The following is a 16,489-nucleotide window of genomic DNA, read 5'->3' as shown; positions in this document are numbered from 1 at the left end:
TATAGAGTTTTTCTACTGTGTCATTGACTGTACGTTTGTTTATTCCATGTGTAACTCTGTGTTGTTGTTTGTGTAGCACTGCTTTGCTTTATTTTGGCCAGGTCGCAGTTGTAAATGAGAAGTTGTTCTCAACTGGCCTACCTGGTTAAATAAAATATATAGTGAGAGTGCCCACTATGTTATTAGCATGCGCTGTCTAGCCAACAGTTTAGATACATGTACTGTAGGTCTAGACTACATGATGAGATTATTTTTTATTTGCGAAAAGGCAGCCAAGCATCGATGATCATGCCACCAGAAGCAGACCCTCAATATTTATTGGAAAGGACCATCAAGAATACTGTACACTTTCACAAATAATTTAATCTGTTCATGAGTTATTTAATCTGTATCCTAATAAACTGCAAGAATTCCGAAGTCATAGTAGCAGGACCACTCACCATATTATCGCGTTACTCCAGGTTTACTTCGATATGATGTTTATTATAACAATATTTGGGCATAAAATCGTGTCAAACGACATTTCTCACACAGTATATTTTACCAAAACTAAAATATCTCATAATATCTTGCTATTTTGTTTTGTCTACATTTGTAAAGTTTGCCAATACATATTCTGTTACCACCAGGCCATTTTGTATTCAGCATGTACTTTACTCAGATAAAACGGTTGGAAAAAACCCGTTTATAGACAAAACCTCAGTTTGTTTGTGATGCTGCGAACAACCTCGAAAGCGCATCCAGATTGGCTGTCCACCACTGCGAATACAAAAGTAATATATCGTTTAGTTTCCTTGTGCAAAGTTAACACTAATGACAGCCCTTAAAAGCAGTCATTGAAAAGGGGCCTCTGTTAATCAAAGCTGACAGGCAGGTCTGGTTGGTAGGCTAGCTGTGCAGGTTAATTGTGTGAAAGCACTGCCTTGTCTCAGGGACTCCTCAGACCAGATGAGAGCTGGAGCAGAAGTTATCGGCCTGTTGTAGTGAAGTTGGTCCTAGTCCCCTGGGGGCACTTTTAAAAGTGTTATGTGTCTTTTGCATGCATGTCTACACTGTAATCATCCCTGGGTTGACCGCCAGTTACCTACTTTACCTGCTTTCTGGCCTAGACTGGTAAACCATGAAAACAGATGACGGTAGTTTGTGTGTGTTTTTTGTGGGGAGGGGGGATGGGGATGTGAGGCAGGGGAGATTCAGATTTCTGCCCTGCTAAAGCTGCCCCGGTCAAGTGTAAGTGCTGTTATTGTGAAGTGGAAACTTCTCGGAGCAACAGCGGCTCAGCCGCGAATTGATCGGTCACACAAGCTCACAGAACGGGACAGTAGCGCGTAAAAATTGTCTGTCCTAGGTTGCTACTCTCACTACCGAGTTCCAAACTGCCTCTGGAAGCAACGTCAGCATAATTACTGTTCAACGTCACCAGAATGAAATGGGTTTCCATGGCCGAGCAGCCGCACACAAGCCTAAGATCACCATGGCAATGCTAAGCATCGGCTGGAGTGGTGTAAAGCTCGCAGCCACTGGACTCTGGACCAGTGGAAACGTGTTTTCTGCAGTGATGAATCACGCTTCACCCTCTGGCAGTCCGACGGACTGTGTTTGGCAGATGCCAGGAGAACGCCACCTGCCCCAATGCATAGTGGCAACAGTAAAGTTTGGTGGAGGAGGAATAATGGTCTAGGGCAGTTTTTCATGGTTCGGGCTAGGCCCCTCAGTTCCATTGAAGGGAAATCTTAAAACTACAGCATACAATGACATTCTAGATGATTCTGTCATTCCAACTTTGTGGCAACAGTTTTGGGAAAGCCCTTTCCTGTTTCTGCATGACAATGCCCCCTGCCCAAAGCGAGGTTCGTAAAGAAATGGTTTGTCGAGATCGGTGTGGAAGAACTTGACTGGCCTTCACTGAGCCCTGACCTCAACCCTACCAAACACCTTTGGGATGAACTGGAATGCCCGACCGTAAGACAGGCCTAATCGCCCAACCTCACTAATGCTATTGTGTCTGAATGGAAGCAAGTCCCAGTAGCAATGTTCCAACAACTAGTGGAAAGCCTTCCCAGAAGAGTGGAGACTGTTATAGCAGCCAAAGGATGGACAAATTCCGTATTAAAGACCATGATTTTGGATTGAGATGTTCGACGAGCAGGTGTCCACATATTTTTGGTCATGTAGTGTATATTGTTTGTAAACAGTATATTATTAATCATCACCCCCATATGCAATTGTTTAATAATCAGTCTTCTCTTGCACTCTAAAAATAAAAGGTTCCTGGTGTATCCCTTAGGGGTTCTTCAAATTGAAACTGGGGGAACCCCTATAAGTTTTTGAATAACCATTTAAAAGGGTTCTTTAAAGAACCGCTTTTAATGGATCTTCGAATAACCTTTTGAGGTACATTTTTGACCTACCCCCCTCTCCTATTATTATTATTAATAGTAATATATTAATAATAATAATAATACGCTTAACAATACAAAAACCAAACTTTTAGTTGTCAGTTGTTTTTTATGATTTTAGTGGCAAAGCAGAATAAGAAACTATTCCAAATATGAAGTAAACTCCCAGCAGAGCACCAAGTCCAATGGGTATACCCTCTAGTGTGTTGATGTTAATGTGTTGACGTTCTCCGTATCCTTAGCCAGAAATATTTTACAACAGGTTTCTTGTTATATTCATCAGTGGTGTAGTGAGGATGAAGTCTGTGAATCCCCAAAAATAGTAATTATACAGATAATTAACAAAACGTGCACATGACAGTATTCATACCTTGGTTTTTGTGGTAAAATGTGAATGAAAAAAACTGTTTTGATAATGGTTTTCATACACATACCTTGTCCATAATGTGGAGGCCTATGGGATTTTCATTGAAGAGGTAAGGGACAGACACTTCACAAGTCCTCAACTGGCAGCTTCATTAAAAAGTACCTGCAAAACACCAGTCTCAACGTCAACAGTGAAGAGGCGACTCCGGGATGCTGGCCTTCTAGGCAGCGTTCCTCTGTCCAGTCTGTGTTCTTTTTCCCATCTTAATCTTTTATTTTTATTGGCCAATCTGAGATATGGCTATTTCTTTGCAACTTTGCTTAGAAGGCCAACATCCCGGAGTCGCCATTTCATTGTTGATGTTGAGACAGGTGTTTTGCGGGTACTATTTAATGAAGCTGTCAGTTGAGGACTTGTGAGGCGTCTGTTTCTCAAACTAGACACTAATGTACTTGTCCTCTTGCTCAGATGTGCACCGGGGCCTCCCACTCCTCTTTATATTCTTGTTAGAGCCAGTTTGCGCTGTTCTGAGAAGGAAGTAGTACACAGCATTGTACGACATCTTCAGTTTCCAGCAATTTCTCGCATGGAATTGACTTCATTTCTCAGAACAAGAATAGACTGACAAGCTTCAGAAGAAAGATCTTTGTTCCTGGCCATTTTGAGCCTGTAATCGAACCCACAAATGCTGATGCTCCAGATACTCAACTAGTCTAAAGAAGGCCAGTTTTATTGCTTCTTTAATCAGTACAACAGTTTTCAGCTGTGCTAACATAATTGCAAAATGGTTTTCTAATGATCAATTAGCCTTTTAAAATGATAAACTTGGATTAGCTAACCCAGCATGCCATTGGAACACAGAAGTGATGGTTGCTGATAATGGGCCTCTGCATGCCTATTTAGATATTCCATTTAAAAAATCAGCCGTTTCTAGCTACAATAGTCATTTACAATATTAACAGTGTCTATACTGTATTTCTGATCAATTTGATGTTATTTTAATGGACAAAAAATGTGCTTCTCTCTCAAAAACAAGGACATTTCTAAGTGACCCCAAACTTTTGAATGGTAGTGTATGTAAATTACATATTTCTGCAGTTCATTGTCAATGTGATGTAAGTGCCTTAAAATGTGTTTGGACCCCAGGAAGAGTAGCTAATTGGAATTGATAAATAGAAATACATGTGAAAAAAAATTGCATTCAGTTGCTCAGTCTTCTAACTAAAAACAACATGCCTGTTATCATAGAAGTATATTTCCTAGGGTAAAAATAAATTAAGGATAATACTTGTCTACTACAAATGTGACTTTGGCACTAGCAGCAAATAGCAAAACGTGTCAGCAAGCATTCAGAAACCTACACAGCTGGTTGGAGAGTAACAGTGTCAACGTCACCGGCCTGAATCAATTATATAGCTACAGTCTCCCTTTTAGCATATAAATTACTTCCAAACTAGAGAAAGTTATTTTTATTGCTATATGTGTATTGAGTTGATGAAACTTTGAAACTAAGTTCCAAGCTACCTTGGTAGCACGGTGTTGTAGAACGAGTGTCTTATGAAACATATTCTAGACACTGTCTCCTGCAATCTTGCCATAACTAATTTGACGGAGAAATATCAGCTAGATATGCTACACATATGCAGCTGTCCCCAAGCTATGCCAGCTAGCTGCTGTTAGCTTGGCTAAACACAAGGTCAGCGCAGGCTTTAGCCTACACAGAGAACTGAATCAGCTGACCATCGTGAGATGGCGAGTCAGTCAGGAGGGGAGAAGTCTCTTAACTTTGTTCTCTCCAAAGCAAAGTTAGCTGTACTCACTTCTGTCCTAGTTTGTTGTGATTGAATGGCAAAGATACACAGAAGAAACACCCACATCAAACCATTGTTTCAGTCATGGCCGTTAGCATTTCTTAATGACCAAGTTTCAAAGCAAGGCCAAATCTGGAAGTTTAGTCCCCCTTTAAAAATATTTCAGAGGGAGAAAGAAAAGAGAAGAGAAGGTGCTAGCAATTGCAAACAGGCGCTCAGAGGATGAGGGGAGCACGGCACAACTGTCTTGTGTCAATACCAGGTGTCAGTCATAAGCGGAGGGTAGGCACCAGGTGTCAATCATAGGAAAGGTGTTAATCACCTTTGGACAGCCAGTCAGTCATCAACAGTAACACAGAGGAGTTGCAGAGATCTTCAACAAAACCAATGACATGCGGCTTGGACTTCTGAAGTTTGAAACTTTGATTTTGGTAGCAAATGATCACTACCAACAAGGTTAGGATTTGGGTAAGGTGATCCTAGATCTGTGCCTGAAGTTAAACTGTAACCAGAGCTCCTTGCTTATAGTGCTTTGCCATTGACCTTGTCCGCGCCACTACTCTGCTCATCATTTCATCCTCCAGTCAACACACCACATGACTAGACAGGGGCTCACAGGGATTTTACAAGGGAGGCCCCTCTCTTCCCTCCCCCTAAAGTGATGGAGAGGCAGTGTCCAAACCCACCAGGGAGGGTTGTAACAGGGGAGGGAGATAAGGGCCTTTCTCAGACAGCTGCTCCAGGTTAGTGTGCTTCATGTTCAGACAGGCTGGACAACACGTAGCAGAGATCAGGTACAGATCATGCAACTTAAACAGGAATTGACCAAGGAAATGTAATTTTCTTCCAAAATACTGCACCCCTAAAGAGATTATTAAATAAGAATTTAATAATTGTATTGATGGATACAATACATGTTTGGAAAGGTTGGTATACTGTATACCGATATACCTGTAAATTGTCCCTAAGTAGTAAGTAATTGATGCTCAGTAGTTAACTGAAGAGTAAAATGAAATGTTTACTGTAAATGTCTGATAAGTTCCTGAATAGTAATCCCACAGGGATGACTAACCACCAAACCTGCATACTTGCACACAGTCACACACACTTTTGTACCTTCCGATGAATCCTAGTGATTCCCAGTATAATCTTATGTGATTGAGTTTATCAACAATTTTACCCCCTACCAAGCTTATGACATTTTCCTCTGAGAAAAAAAGGCGTTTGATAACCTGAAACATGCTCTTTGCTGAGTGATAGACTTGAGTCAATTACAGTCAATCGTTTTTAAAAGTGTGGGAACCATTTCATTTCCTACCCCCTTGCTGTAAATAAGTGAATTAGTGCATACTGCTCCATAGGGGATTCAGAATCAAGTTTCAAAGTTTATTGTCGTGTGCACAGGGTACAGCAGGTGAACAACAGTAAAGTGAAATACTTACTTGCGCGCTCTTTGCCATCAATGCAGTGAAAAAAAGTTATAATATAGATAAGAAAAACATGAAACATTTGAGAAGAAAACAAAAACACGACAATACAAGTTACAGTGCCGTAAAACATATTTGCTCCCTTTCTGATGTTCTCTATTTTCTGTGGTTTGGGGATGCTTTGCTACCTCAGGACCTGGACGACTTGCCTTAATAGAAGGAATCATTTGTGTCAGAGAAGTATACAGAAGAATATTCAGGCCATCTGTCTGTGAGCTGACGCGGAAGCACAGCTGGGTAACCGTAACCTTAGCAAGCAGTTGCTTATCAACAGATAGTTTTGTTAATAGTATGACCCTATGTAGATCATCTACAGATGGACTATCCAAATAAAGTGTTACCAAAACATTTAACACCAACAGACTTGGACTACCCATGTTGAAAGCCTGAGGTGTCAAAGCTTCAAATGTTTTGAATTTGTAATAGGGGCAATAAATATCTCTCATTGTCTCATTGAAGATGTTCAGTCAGTTGGTTTGTGAGAAACTCGGAGCTCAAGGCCACTCTGCAGCAAGGTTGTCATTATCACACTTACTGGTCAACAAGACAGCACTAGAGTAAACCACAGAGCTCAGCTTCATTCTCATAATTAGAGCAATTAGTTTACACTGGTGTCTCAGTGAAAATTAAGCCATCACTGGAAGTGAACGAACAAACTATTTAAATGATGGGTTGAAACTAGAAGTGGAAACCTTTTTGTCTCAGAAAATGTATAATGACTGTCCTCTATCCTCACATAGGAGCAAGAAAAGGACATGGGATCTTGGGATCTTCATTTTGTTCCAATCGTGGGGAGAGTTAACAAACTTCTGGTTTTATAAGGTCAGCTTTCCTATTGAGGATGGTCAAATCCCCAATGAAGACTAGAACTCCTTACCAGTTTATCCTCTAAATTCACATAAGAATGTTTCCCACAAGAGGCACATTTATGACATTGTTACTAATAAGCATGCACCCATTAAGAAAAAGTATTTAGAGACTGAGGCAAAAGGAATGGCAAATAAGTCTGACTGCACAACATATTGGCAAAAGGAATGGCAAATAAGTCTGACTGCACAACATATTGGCAAAAGGAATGGCAAATAAGTCTGACTGCACAACATATTGGCAAAAGGAATGGCAAATAAGTCTGACTGCACAACATATTGGCAAAAGGAATGGCAAATAAGTCTGACTGCACAACATATTGGCAAAAGGAATGGCAAATAAGTCTGACTGCACAACATATTGGCAAAAGGAATGGCAAATAAGTCTGACTGCACAACATATTGGCAAAAGTACCAAAAATTCAAAAAATAAACTGAATAAAAAGATTAAACTATGCTATGCAACAAAGATGAATTATATAAAGATAGTAAAAAGCTATGGAGCACCCTAAATAACATTTTGGACAAAAAGGAAAACTCAGTCACATCATTCATTGAATCAGATGGCTCATTCGTTACAATACCCACTAATATTGCCAACTGCTTACATTTTTTTATTGGCAAGATTAGCAAACTTTAGGTGCAACATGCCAGCAACAAACACCAACCCTACACATCCAAGTATAACTGACCAAGTTATGAAAGGATTGTCATTTTGAATTCCGTAAAGTGACTTTGGAAGAGTTGAAAAAAGTATTGCTGTCTATCAACAATGACAAGCCACCTGGGTCTGACAACTTGGAGTTAAAATTACTGAGGCTAATAGTGGATGATATTGCCACTCCTATTTTCCATTTCTTCAATCTAAGCCTACAAGAAAGTGTGTGCCCTTAGGCCTGGAGGGAAGCTACAGTCATTCCGCTACCGGATAATTGTAAAACCCCTTTTACTGGCTCAAATAGCCAATCACTCAGCCTGTTACCAACCCTTAGTAAACCTTTGAAAGATATGGTGTTTGACCAGATACACTGATATTTTACAGTAAACTAATTAACAACAGATGTTCAGCACGCTTATAAGGAAGGGCATTCAACATGCATGGCACTTACACAAATGACTGATGATTGGCTTGAGACAAATCTATGATAATAATGTTTTGGGAGTTGGTTTATTAGACTTCATTGCAGCTTTTGACATTATCGATCATACCCTGCTGCTGAAAAACTTGGTGTGTTACGTCTTTACACCCACTGATATATTGTGTATGAAGAGTTACCGGTCTAGCAGAAGACAGAGGGTGTTCTTTAATAGTGTAAGCCTCTCCAACATAATCCATAATACGACGTCCGGCTCCCGGCGCACATCGTATGTGGCAGGGATTGCAAACTATTACAGACTACAAAGGGAAGCACAGCCGTGAGCTGCCCAGTGACACAAGCCTACCAGACGAGCTTAATCACTTCTATTCTCGTTTCGAGGCAAGAAACACTGAGGCATGCATGAGAGCATCAACTGTTCCGGATGACTGTGTGATCACGCTCTCCGTAGCCGACATGAGTAAGACCGTTAAACAGGTCAACATACACAAGGCTGCGGGGCCAGACGGACTACCAGGACGTGTGCTCCGGGTATGTGCTGACCAACTGGCAGGTGTCTTCACCGACATTTTCAACATGTCCCTTATTGAGTCTGTAATACCAACATGTTTCAAGCAGACCACCAAAGTCCCTGTGTCCAAGAACACAAAGTCAACCTGCCTAAATGACTACAGACCCATAGCACTCACGTCCGTACCCATGAAGTGCTTTGAAAGGTTGGTAATGTCTCACATCAACACCATTATCCCAGAAACCCTAGACCCACTCCAATTTGCATACCGCCCAAACAGATCCACAGATGATCTCTTTTGCACTCCACACTGTCCTTCCCCACCTGGACAAAATGAACACCTATGTGAGAATGCTAAGACTAAGGAGATGATTGTGGTCTACAGTAAAAGGAGGATCGAGCACGCCCCCATTCTCATCGACGGAGCTGTAGTGGAGCAGGTTGAGAGCTTCACGTTCCTTGACGTCCACATCACCAACAAACTAGAATGGTCCAAACACACCAAGACAGTCATGAAGAGGGCATGACAAAGCCTATTCCCCCTCAGGAAACTAAAAAGATTTGGCATGGGTCCTGAGATCCTCAAAAGGCTCTACAGCTGTAACAACAAGAGCATCCTCACTGGTTGCATCACTGCCTGGTACGACAATTGCTCGGCCTCTGACCGCAAGGCACTACAGAGGGTAGTGCGTACAGCCCAGTACATCACTGGGGCTAAGCTGCCTGCCATCCAGGACCTCTACACCAGGCGGTGTCAGAGGAAGGCCCTAAAAATTGTCAAAGACCCCAGCCACCCCGGTCATATACTGTTCTCTCTACTACCGCATGGCAAGCGGTACCGGAGTGCCAAGTCTAGGACAAAAAGCTTCTCAACAGTTTTTACCCCCAAGCCAAAGGACTCCTGAACAGGCAATCAAATGGCTACCCGGACTATTTGCATTGTGTGCCCCCCCAAACCCCTTTTTTTTACGCTGCTGCTACTCTCTGTTTGTCATATATGCATAGTCACTTTAACTATACATTCATTTACATACTACCTCAATTTGGCCGACCAACCAGTGCTCCCAAACATTGGCTAACCGGTCTATCTGCGTAGTGTATCATCCGCCACCCGCCAACCCCTCTTTTATGCTACTGCTACTCTCTGTTCATCATATATGCATAGTCACTTTAACCATATCTACATGTACATGCTACCTTAATCAGCCTGACTAACTGGTGTCTGTATGTAGCCTCGCTACTGTATATAGCCTGTCTTTTTACTGTTGTTTTATTTCTTTACCTACCTATTGTTAACCTAATACCTTTTTTGCACTATTGGTTAGAGCCTGTAACTAAGCATTTCACTGTAAGTTACAACTACACCTGTTGTATTCGGTGCTCTTGGCAAATAAACTTTGACTTGATTTGATTATGCCACAATAAAAGGTAATACATTTAAAACGTTAAATGACAAATCTTTACTGCTAGGCAAGAGCTTGCACATATACGATGTCCCGTACCAGGAAGACGTTTATTGTACTTCCATGGCTGGTTACATTACATTTGCCTACCAATGTAATAGTGGTCGTACAACATAAAATGAACTGTAGGATGTATAGTATCCTACGTCTTGATCGTTTAGCATGATATATTATGTTCGACTGCTTTAGTATGATATATTACATTGGACTGCTTTGGTATGATATGCGACGTTAGGTTAGGGATTAAGGTCAGAGTTAAGGTTAGGGTTAGAAATCGGGTAAAAGGGTTAACCCTTTCAGCTGCCATGGATACTCTGGCTTTGACACATCAGTCATAATACAGTATCCAATGGAAGTCTAGCGTCTCTGGAGAAATCAAGGAAATCAAGTTCAAGTTCTCTCTTCCGATCTCTGTTATACTGTATATGTAGCAGCTACTCTGAGGGAAGAAGAGTGTGACATTCCTGTGCAGATTAGGCTTAGTTTAGCCAGTGCATGGTGGGATTAGCAAAAGCATGGCCTCCTGCTGTCATTACCAGATGTGGGTATCATCAGGCCATAGAAAGCCAGTATTAGCATTTGCGGCCAGGATAGTATGAGTGGTGACAGGTGCGTGAGACAAAATATACACTATCGTTCCAAAGTTTGGGGTCACTACCATCAACAACCATAAATACCACCAAATTGACTTCATACAATACTCAATTGTGTATTCTTTCGAGCTTGGATTCAATTAAGTATATTATTTTTGCAGGTTGGCGTCTTTGGTTTATTCCTTTTCATGATTTGAGTGCGAGTACTTTTGAACTCTACATACAGTACACTACCGTTCAAAAGTTTGGGGTCAGTTAGCAATGTCCTTATTTTTGAAAGAAAAGCTATTTTTTTGGTCATTAAAATAACACAAAATGTATCAGAAATACAGTGTAGACATTGTTAGTGTTGTAAATCACTATTGTAGCTGGAAACGGCTGATTTTAATGGAATATCCATGCTCAAAAGAATACAGAATTAAGTATTTACATGAAGTATTTATTATTTTTGTTTCTCTGTCCCCTTGGGTTATTCCCTTTTATAGTTTGAGTGTGAGTATGATCAACGCATTGCAGGGGAGACAGGGGTCAGAGGTCAGATTGGCTCCTCAGGCACAGGCTCCAAGTCCAAGTTGCTGTCATGCACAGGTCTGGGATCAGTTTACTCTCCCCAAATCTTAGCCATTATGTGGGGGGTGGATGCTAAACCTGAGACTTTGATCTGTGTCTAGTTGCATCATCATCTACTCTGCAGGGGGGCGAGGGATAAAAGTTCTGACTGACACAGAGCTTCATTGCCCCCTGTGTAAAGACATCTTGTGATGACCCTCTGGGAGGAGTGGTGCTAAGTGAGGTATACAATCTCAGACTCCATCTGGGGCATGTTGACCTCTCGGTAGCCCAGGCCGCTGAGGCACCATGGAGAGAGATAGAAGGGGATTGGACATCATGGCCGGTTTAGCACATCATTGCAGCCTTGTCATGAACTCTTGTCAGTGGATTAGATACATACAAAATGTTACTTTTTCTGAGACACACAACATTTGGTAGGTGACTAACAGACAGACCACAAGGGCAATGCGCATGCTGCTGGAACAATATATCACTTGTTGAGATGTATCAATATTTCCAAATCAAAAACGTGCAAGAAATAAGCATTAAAATAGGCAAGGCAATTGTCTTTGGAAATATCGGCATCTGTGCCACATGATGCTGTTAAATTTTAAAAGTCTAGTCTCAGTGTTGTGACTAGATGGAGTACAGCTAGATCCGGAAGTGACTTCTCATAACAGGTTAGGAGAGCAATTTAGCTTACCCTAACCCTTTTCTTAACCTTAACGTCATTCTCCTATCTTGCTAAATTATTTTCTTGTTATATATTGGGAAAAATACAGATATCAGCCCATTGAGACCCAGAGTCTCTTTTTCAAGGAAGATTTGACCAAGAAGTCAGCAACAATCAATACATTACAGAATTTAAAAAACACAACAATACAATTCAACAACATGCTCCAGCTTAAAGAAAGCATTTTACACTCCTCTGTAAGAGTCTCCAATCAAAAATGTCAATGAATTCAGTGGCCCTAACATATCTCAACTTGCTGCGTAAGTTATCCTAAACTGCTCCGAAAAGGCACTTCTGGTCGTAGCTGTATTACACCTAGTCAGAACCAAGTCTTAGGGCTCCTAGTAAACACGTACATTTTTTGTGTCACTATCTCTATGCGTTTGTACAGAGCGAATGCAGATGGTTCTGGTTTTGTAATCAAAATACCCTTTACTGAAGCACCCAAGACCCTTTATTGTACGTTCATGGTTTCTCTCTGTGTCATGTGTATGTCAGATTACTGTGAATCCTTTAAGATCATTCTTTTAAAGAGTGATAAATAAGGTGCTTTTCAGTTGCTATATCCATTTTTGACTGTATAAAGGAATTATATGTACCCATTTATTATTGAAGTATATAACTTATAAATGCCTTACAAGCTTAGTTCAACTGGTGTGCCCCATCTATCAGGCATGAAGGTAAGACCCAGATGCAGACCACATCGAATAAACAATAGTTTAATATTCCACAGGGGCAAGCGATAGACAGGTCAAGACAGGCAGGGGTCAGTAAGCCAGAGGAGGGCAAGGTACAGGTCGGCAGGTCGGCTCAGGGTCAGGGGCAGGCAGAGTGGTCAGGCAGGCGGGCTCGGAATCAGGAGGGCAAGAAAAGAGACTGGAAAAAGCAGGAGCTGAAACACAAAACACTGGTTGACTTGAACAAACGAGACGCACTGGCAGCCAGCAAACAGAGAACACAGGTATAAATACACAGGGGATCATTTGGAAGATGAGTGACACATGTCGGGGGGTGGAGAAAATCACACAGACAGCTGAAACAGATCACGGTGTAACACCATCAGAACCCAACTTATACGTTTGTTTGTAACCAAAGTAAAACATGTGACTTCATTTTTTTGCAGTAAAGTTTTTATATAGTCCTTTCTTTCATCCATAGCTCTGTTGATGAATTGAGTGATTACATTTCTTCAGCCCCATCCCTCAGGTTTCTACAGAAACAGGGGTGGGGAGAAGGCTTTGTTATTGTTTCTACTGCTGATTGCCGCTTTAACAACAGTTCAGGTACAGCTGCTCATAATGTCTTTAAAACACTAGCATGTATATTAAAACAGACCATGATGCAATAGATTACGACAATTAATGCAAAAAAAATATTGCTGTAAGGTTTAAGAAAATCACCCAAGCAACACATTCAGACCTTTCTCCACATCTGAAATGATGCTACCTAATTTGCCTTACCACTGGGGAAACAGACGGAGCCAGAACAGTGGTGGCAGGTCTGAATGGCAGCAAATCATGTTAGCAGACTTGACAATACACCCTGTGAAGGGAGTGGTCTCCACGGTCTCTGACGTTCCTTCATGGGGTGCCTCTCTGCATGGTCTCACTCAAAACTCAGGCCTGGAAGCTCTTGAGAAATTGCTTCCATATCTTTGGACTCGAATTGCGACGGCGCCTTTCAAGTGGTAAACTCCCAATGCCATTACCAGGGAAGCACTGGAGGAAGATAAGTCACTGTCATCATAAAACCATGTTTAGCATGTTTTCACCGCAGCACTATGTGGAGAACACAGCTGGAGGCATTTACAGTACATAAGAAAGACGGGATGGCATCAAGTCAACCTTGTGACCTTTTGATTGGATCAAGATGTACAAATTACAGAAGGACAAGATGCAAGTTGTCAATACCACTGCCAGATAAGATTCTATTGAAAAATTAAGTATCAAAACTCTACAAGCCACAAAGATCGAACGGTAACAAACATGACCCGACGACATATCACTCAATATGAACAAATAATAAACTGAAAAGATGTGCTCAAAATGGTGACGCAACTCCAGAAGACAGCTGCATAGTTGTCTATCATGGTGTGCGGATTCACTGGCCAATAGTGACCGGTCTCTGGTTGGAGAGGTTTCATGGCCTACAGGGAGTCATCCGAGCTGTGGCCTTTAACGCCTTGCTGGACATTCTGCTTCATGGAGTTCTGCTGCAGTACTCCTGTTTGTTTATTTACAGACACCTTGAGGAGGAAGTGATGGGCTCTCAAAAACAAGGCGAGAGGAAGTGATGCGATAGAAATTAATTATAGAATTCAAGGCGGCAAGCCTAGAAGATAAACAACCCAACTTCTTATTAACTCTTTAGAGTTGAGCAATTCACAGACTCATCTACAGTGGAAGACCAAAAATAATCTGTGAATTTATACTCACACACTCAAATGTAACGATATGCAAACAGCAAACCATAACACATTTACATCCAGAAAGTGTGACTGACCATTGGACCATTGTTCAATGGTGATCCTTGCCAGAGAGCAATGATTTGCAAGTGTCCACCCACCAACCACCAGACCACTCATTTGCTCTGCATGATTGTTTTAACCCAAATTGGGGAATAGATCGACATTCATTTAAGGATCTGACCCTTTTTTTCCAACATGTCAAACTTTGCTGTGGCCAGGGTCAAGAACGGTGATTTCAGCTATCCGAGTGCGCAGGGCTTCTGAGTCAAGTGCATCTACCGACAACAGCGCGACACGGACAATAAAAAAAGGAGCGCAAGACTTTACAGTTGTCTTTTCTACAGAAATGTTCGATGATCGACTGGGAATGCCTTGAAGATCGACTGGTTGGTGACCACTGACGTAGGGAAACAGGATGCCAGTGGTTGACCATTGAGCCACCCATAACAAATTACACATAGGTGAAGGGGTCTGAAGAAAGGTTCTGTGCAAAGGTTCTGTAAAATGATTGAAATGGCCAAGCTACTAGGTTTGATGTAGGTTATCATTAAATGCTTTTCTGGTAGATATTAATTTAGGCTGTATGTGCACGCTATTAGTGTGAGTGTTCGGGGCTGATTTTATAGACATGATTTTATACTGTCATAACTGGTTTTCAACTGCTAATAAAACCCCACATAACCTAATCATCATACATATTGATAAATGTATGATGGCTGTCAATGATAACACATTTATAATAATATGAATTGAATATAATGTTGACATGGATGTCAATGACAACACATTTATAATAATATGAATTGAATATAATGTTGACATGGATGTCAATGATAACACATTTGTAATAATATGAATTCAATATAATGTTGACATATTACATTTTGACAATAATAATTCTGGTAAGTAGGAATATGAACATGATTATCAAACTACTGTAGGGCTTCATTGGCTGCTTCACTAACCTGCAAGTTTACTTCTGGTCTGGAGAGGGTTTCTTGACTCGGGGCCCTGGGAATAACAGAGCCAATGCTTGCGGCTAAGCAACACATCTTTGCTGTCACTCACAGTGTCCTTCATAGAGCTTGTCCGTCTGGAAATGTCTGGGTGACACACACAACCACACCTAATCTCAGTAAGCACCTACAAATTTCACAAAAGACAAAATCTCAAATTTGTTGGTGGTGCCAGTAGTCAGAAGTGTATTAAGTGATTCAAGCTGGGTTTCTTGATAGTGAAACTGCCACGTCTGTTTTGGCTATCACAACAACAACAACTAATAAGTTACTGCAAACAAACTCTCCCGCCCCCCTAAGACATCATTACACACGAGGTAGAAGAACAAAATATGTGCTACAAATTTTTTTAACACTCTATTCACCTCTGGTTGGACGCTGCTCAGCTCTGTTTCGTAGACAAAATCAAAACAGCAAAGCGGGAGAATAGTGGCGCTGCTTACCCTATTGCAGATTCCATCTTTAAGGGGTCATTACGGAGTCATTTAGTTGCAGGGCCATTCAGGGCCACATTCTGTTATGAGCTCATTCGGACACAATGGCAGAAAACACACCAAGGTCAAGAAACGGTCTATGAAGTTTTTGGTTGCACTGAGACAGATTAAGTCTACTTGTGCAACTGCCCCTTGAGGTTGAATTCACATGTATCAGATCACATTTTATGGAGGATGACCTCAGGAAACCTCTTGACCACTTATATCCCATCCGGACATCCACTGACCCAGATCCGGACTAAATATCTCACATTCCAGATAAGCCTATGTACAGTTGAAGTCAGAAGTTTACATACTTAGGTTGGAGTCATTAAAACTCATTTTCCAACCACTCAACAACTTGTTAACAAACTATAGTGTTGGCAAGTCCGTTAAGACATCTACTTTGTGCATGACATAAGACATTTTCTTCTGACAGCTTCTGACAGGCTAATTGACATGATGTGAGTCAATTGGAGGTGAACCTGTGGATGTATTTCAAGGCCTACCTTCAAACTCAGTGCCTCCACGGGAGCAATTTCCGAATGCCGAAAGCTACCACGTTCATCTGAACAAACAATAGTACGCAAGTATAAACACTTTGGGACCATGCAGCCATCATACCACTCAGGAAGGAGACGCGTTCTGTCTCCT

This window comes from Oncorhynchus clarkii, chromosome 30 (genome assembly GCF_045791955.1).
Source record: "Oncorhynchus clarkii lewisi isolate Uvic-CL-2024 chromosome 30, UVic_Ocla_1.0, whole genome shotgun sequence".
In the NCBI taxonomy this organism is placed as follows: Eukaryota; Metazoa; Chordata; class Actinopteri; order Salmoniformes; family Salmonidae; genus Oncorhynchus; species Oncorhynchus clarkii.
Note: the sequence above shows the minus strand (reverse complement) of the source record.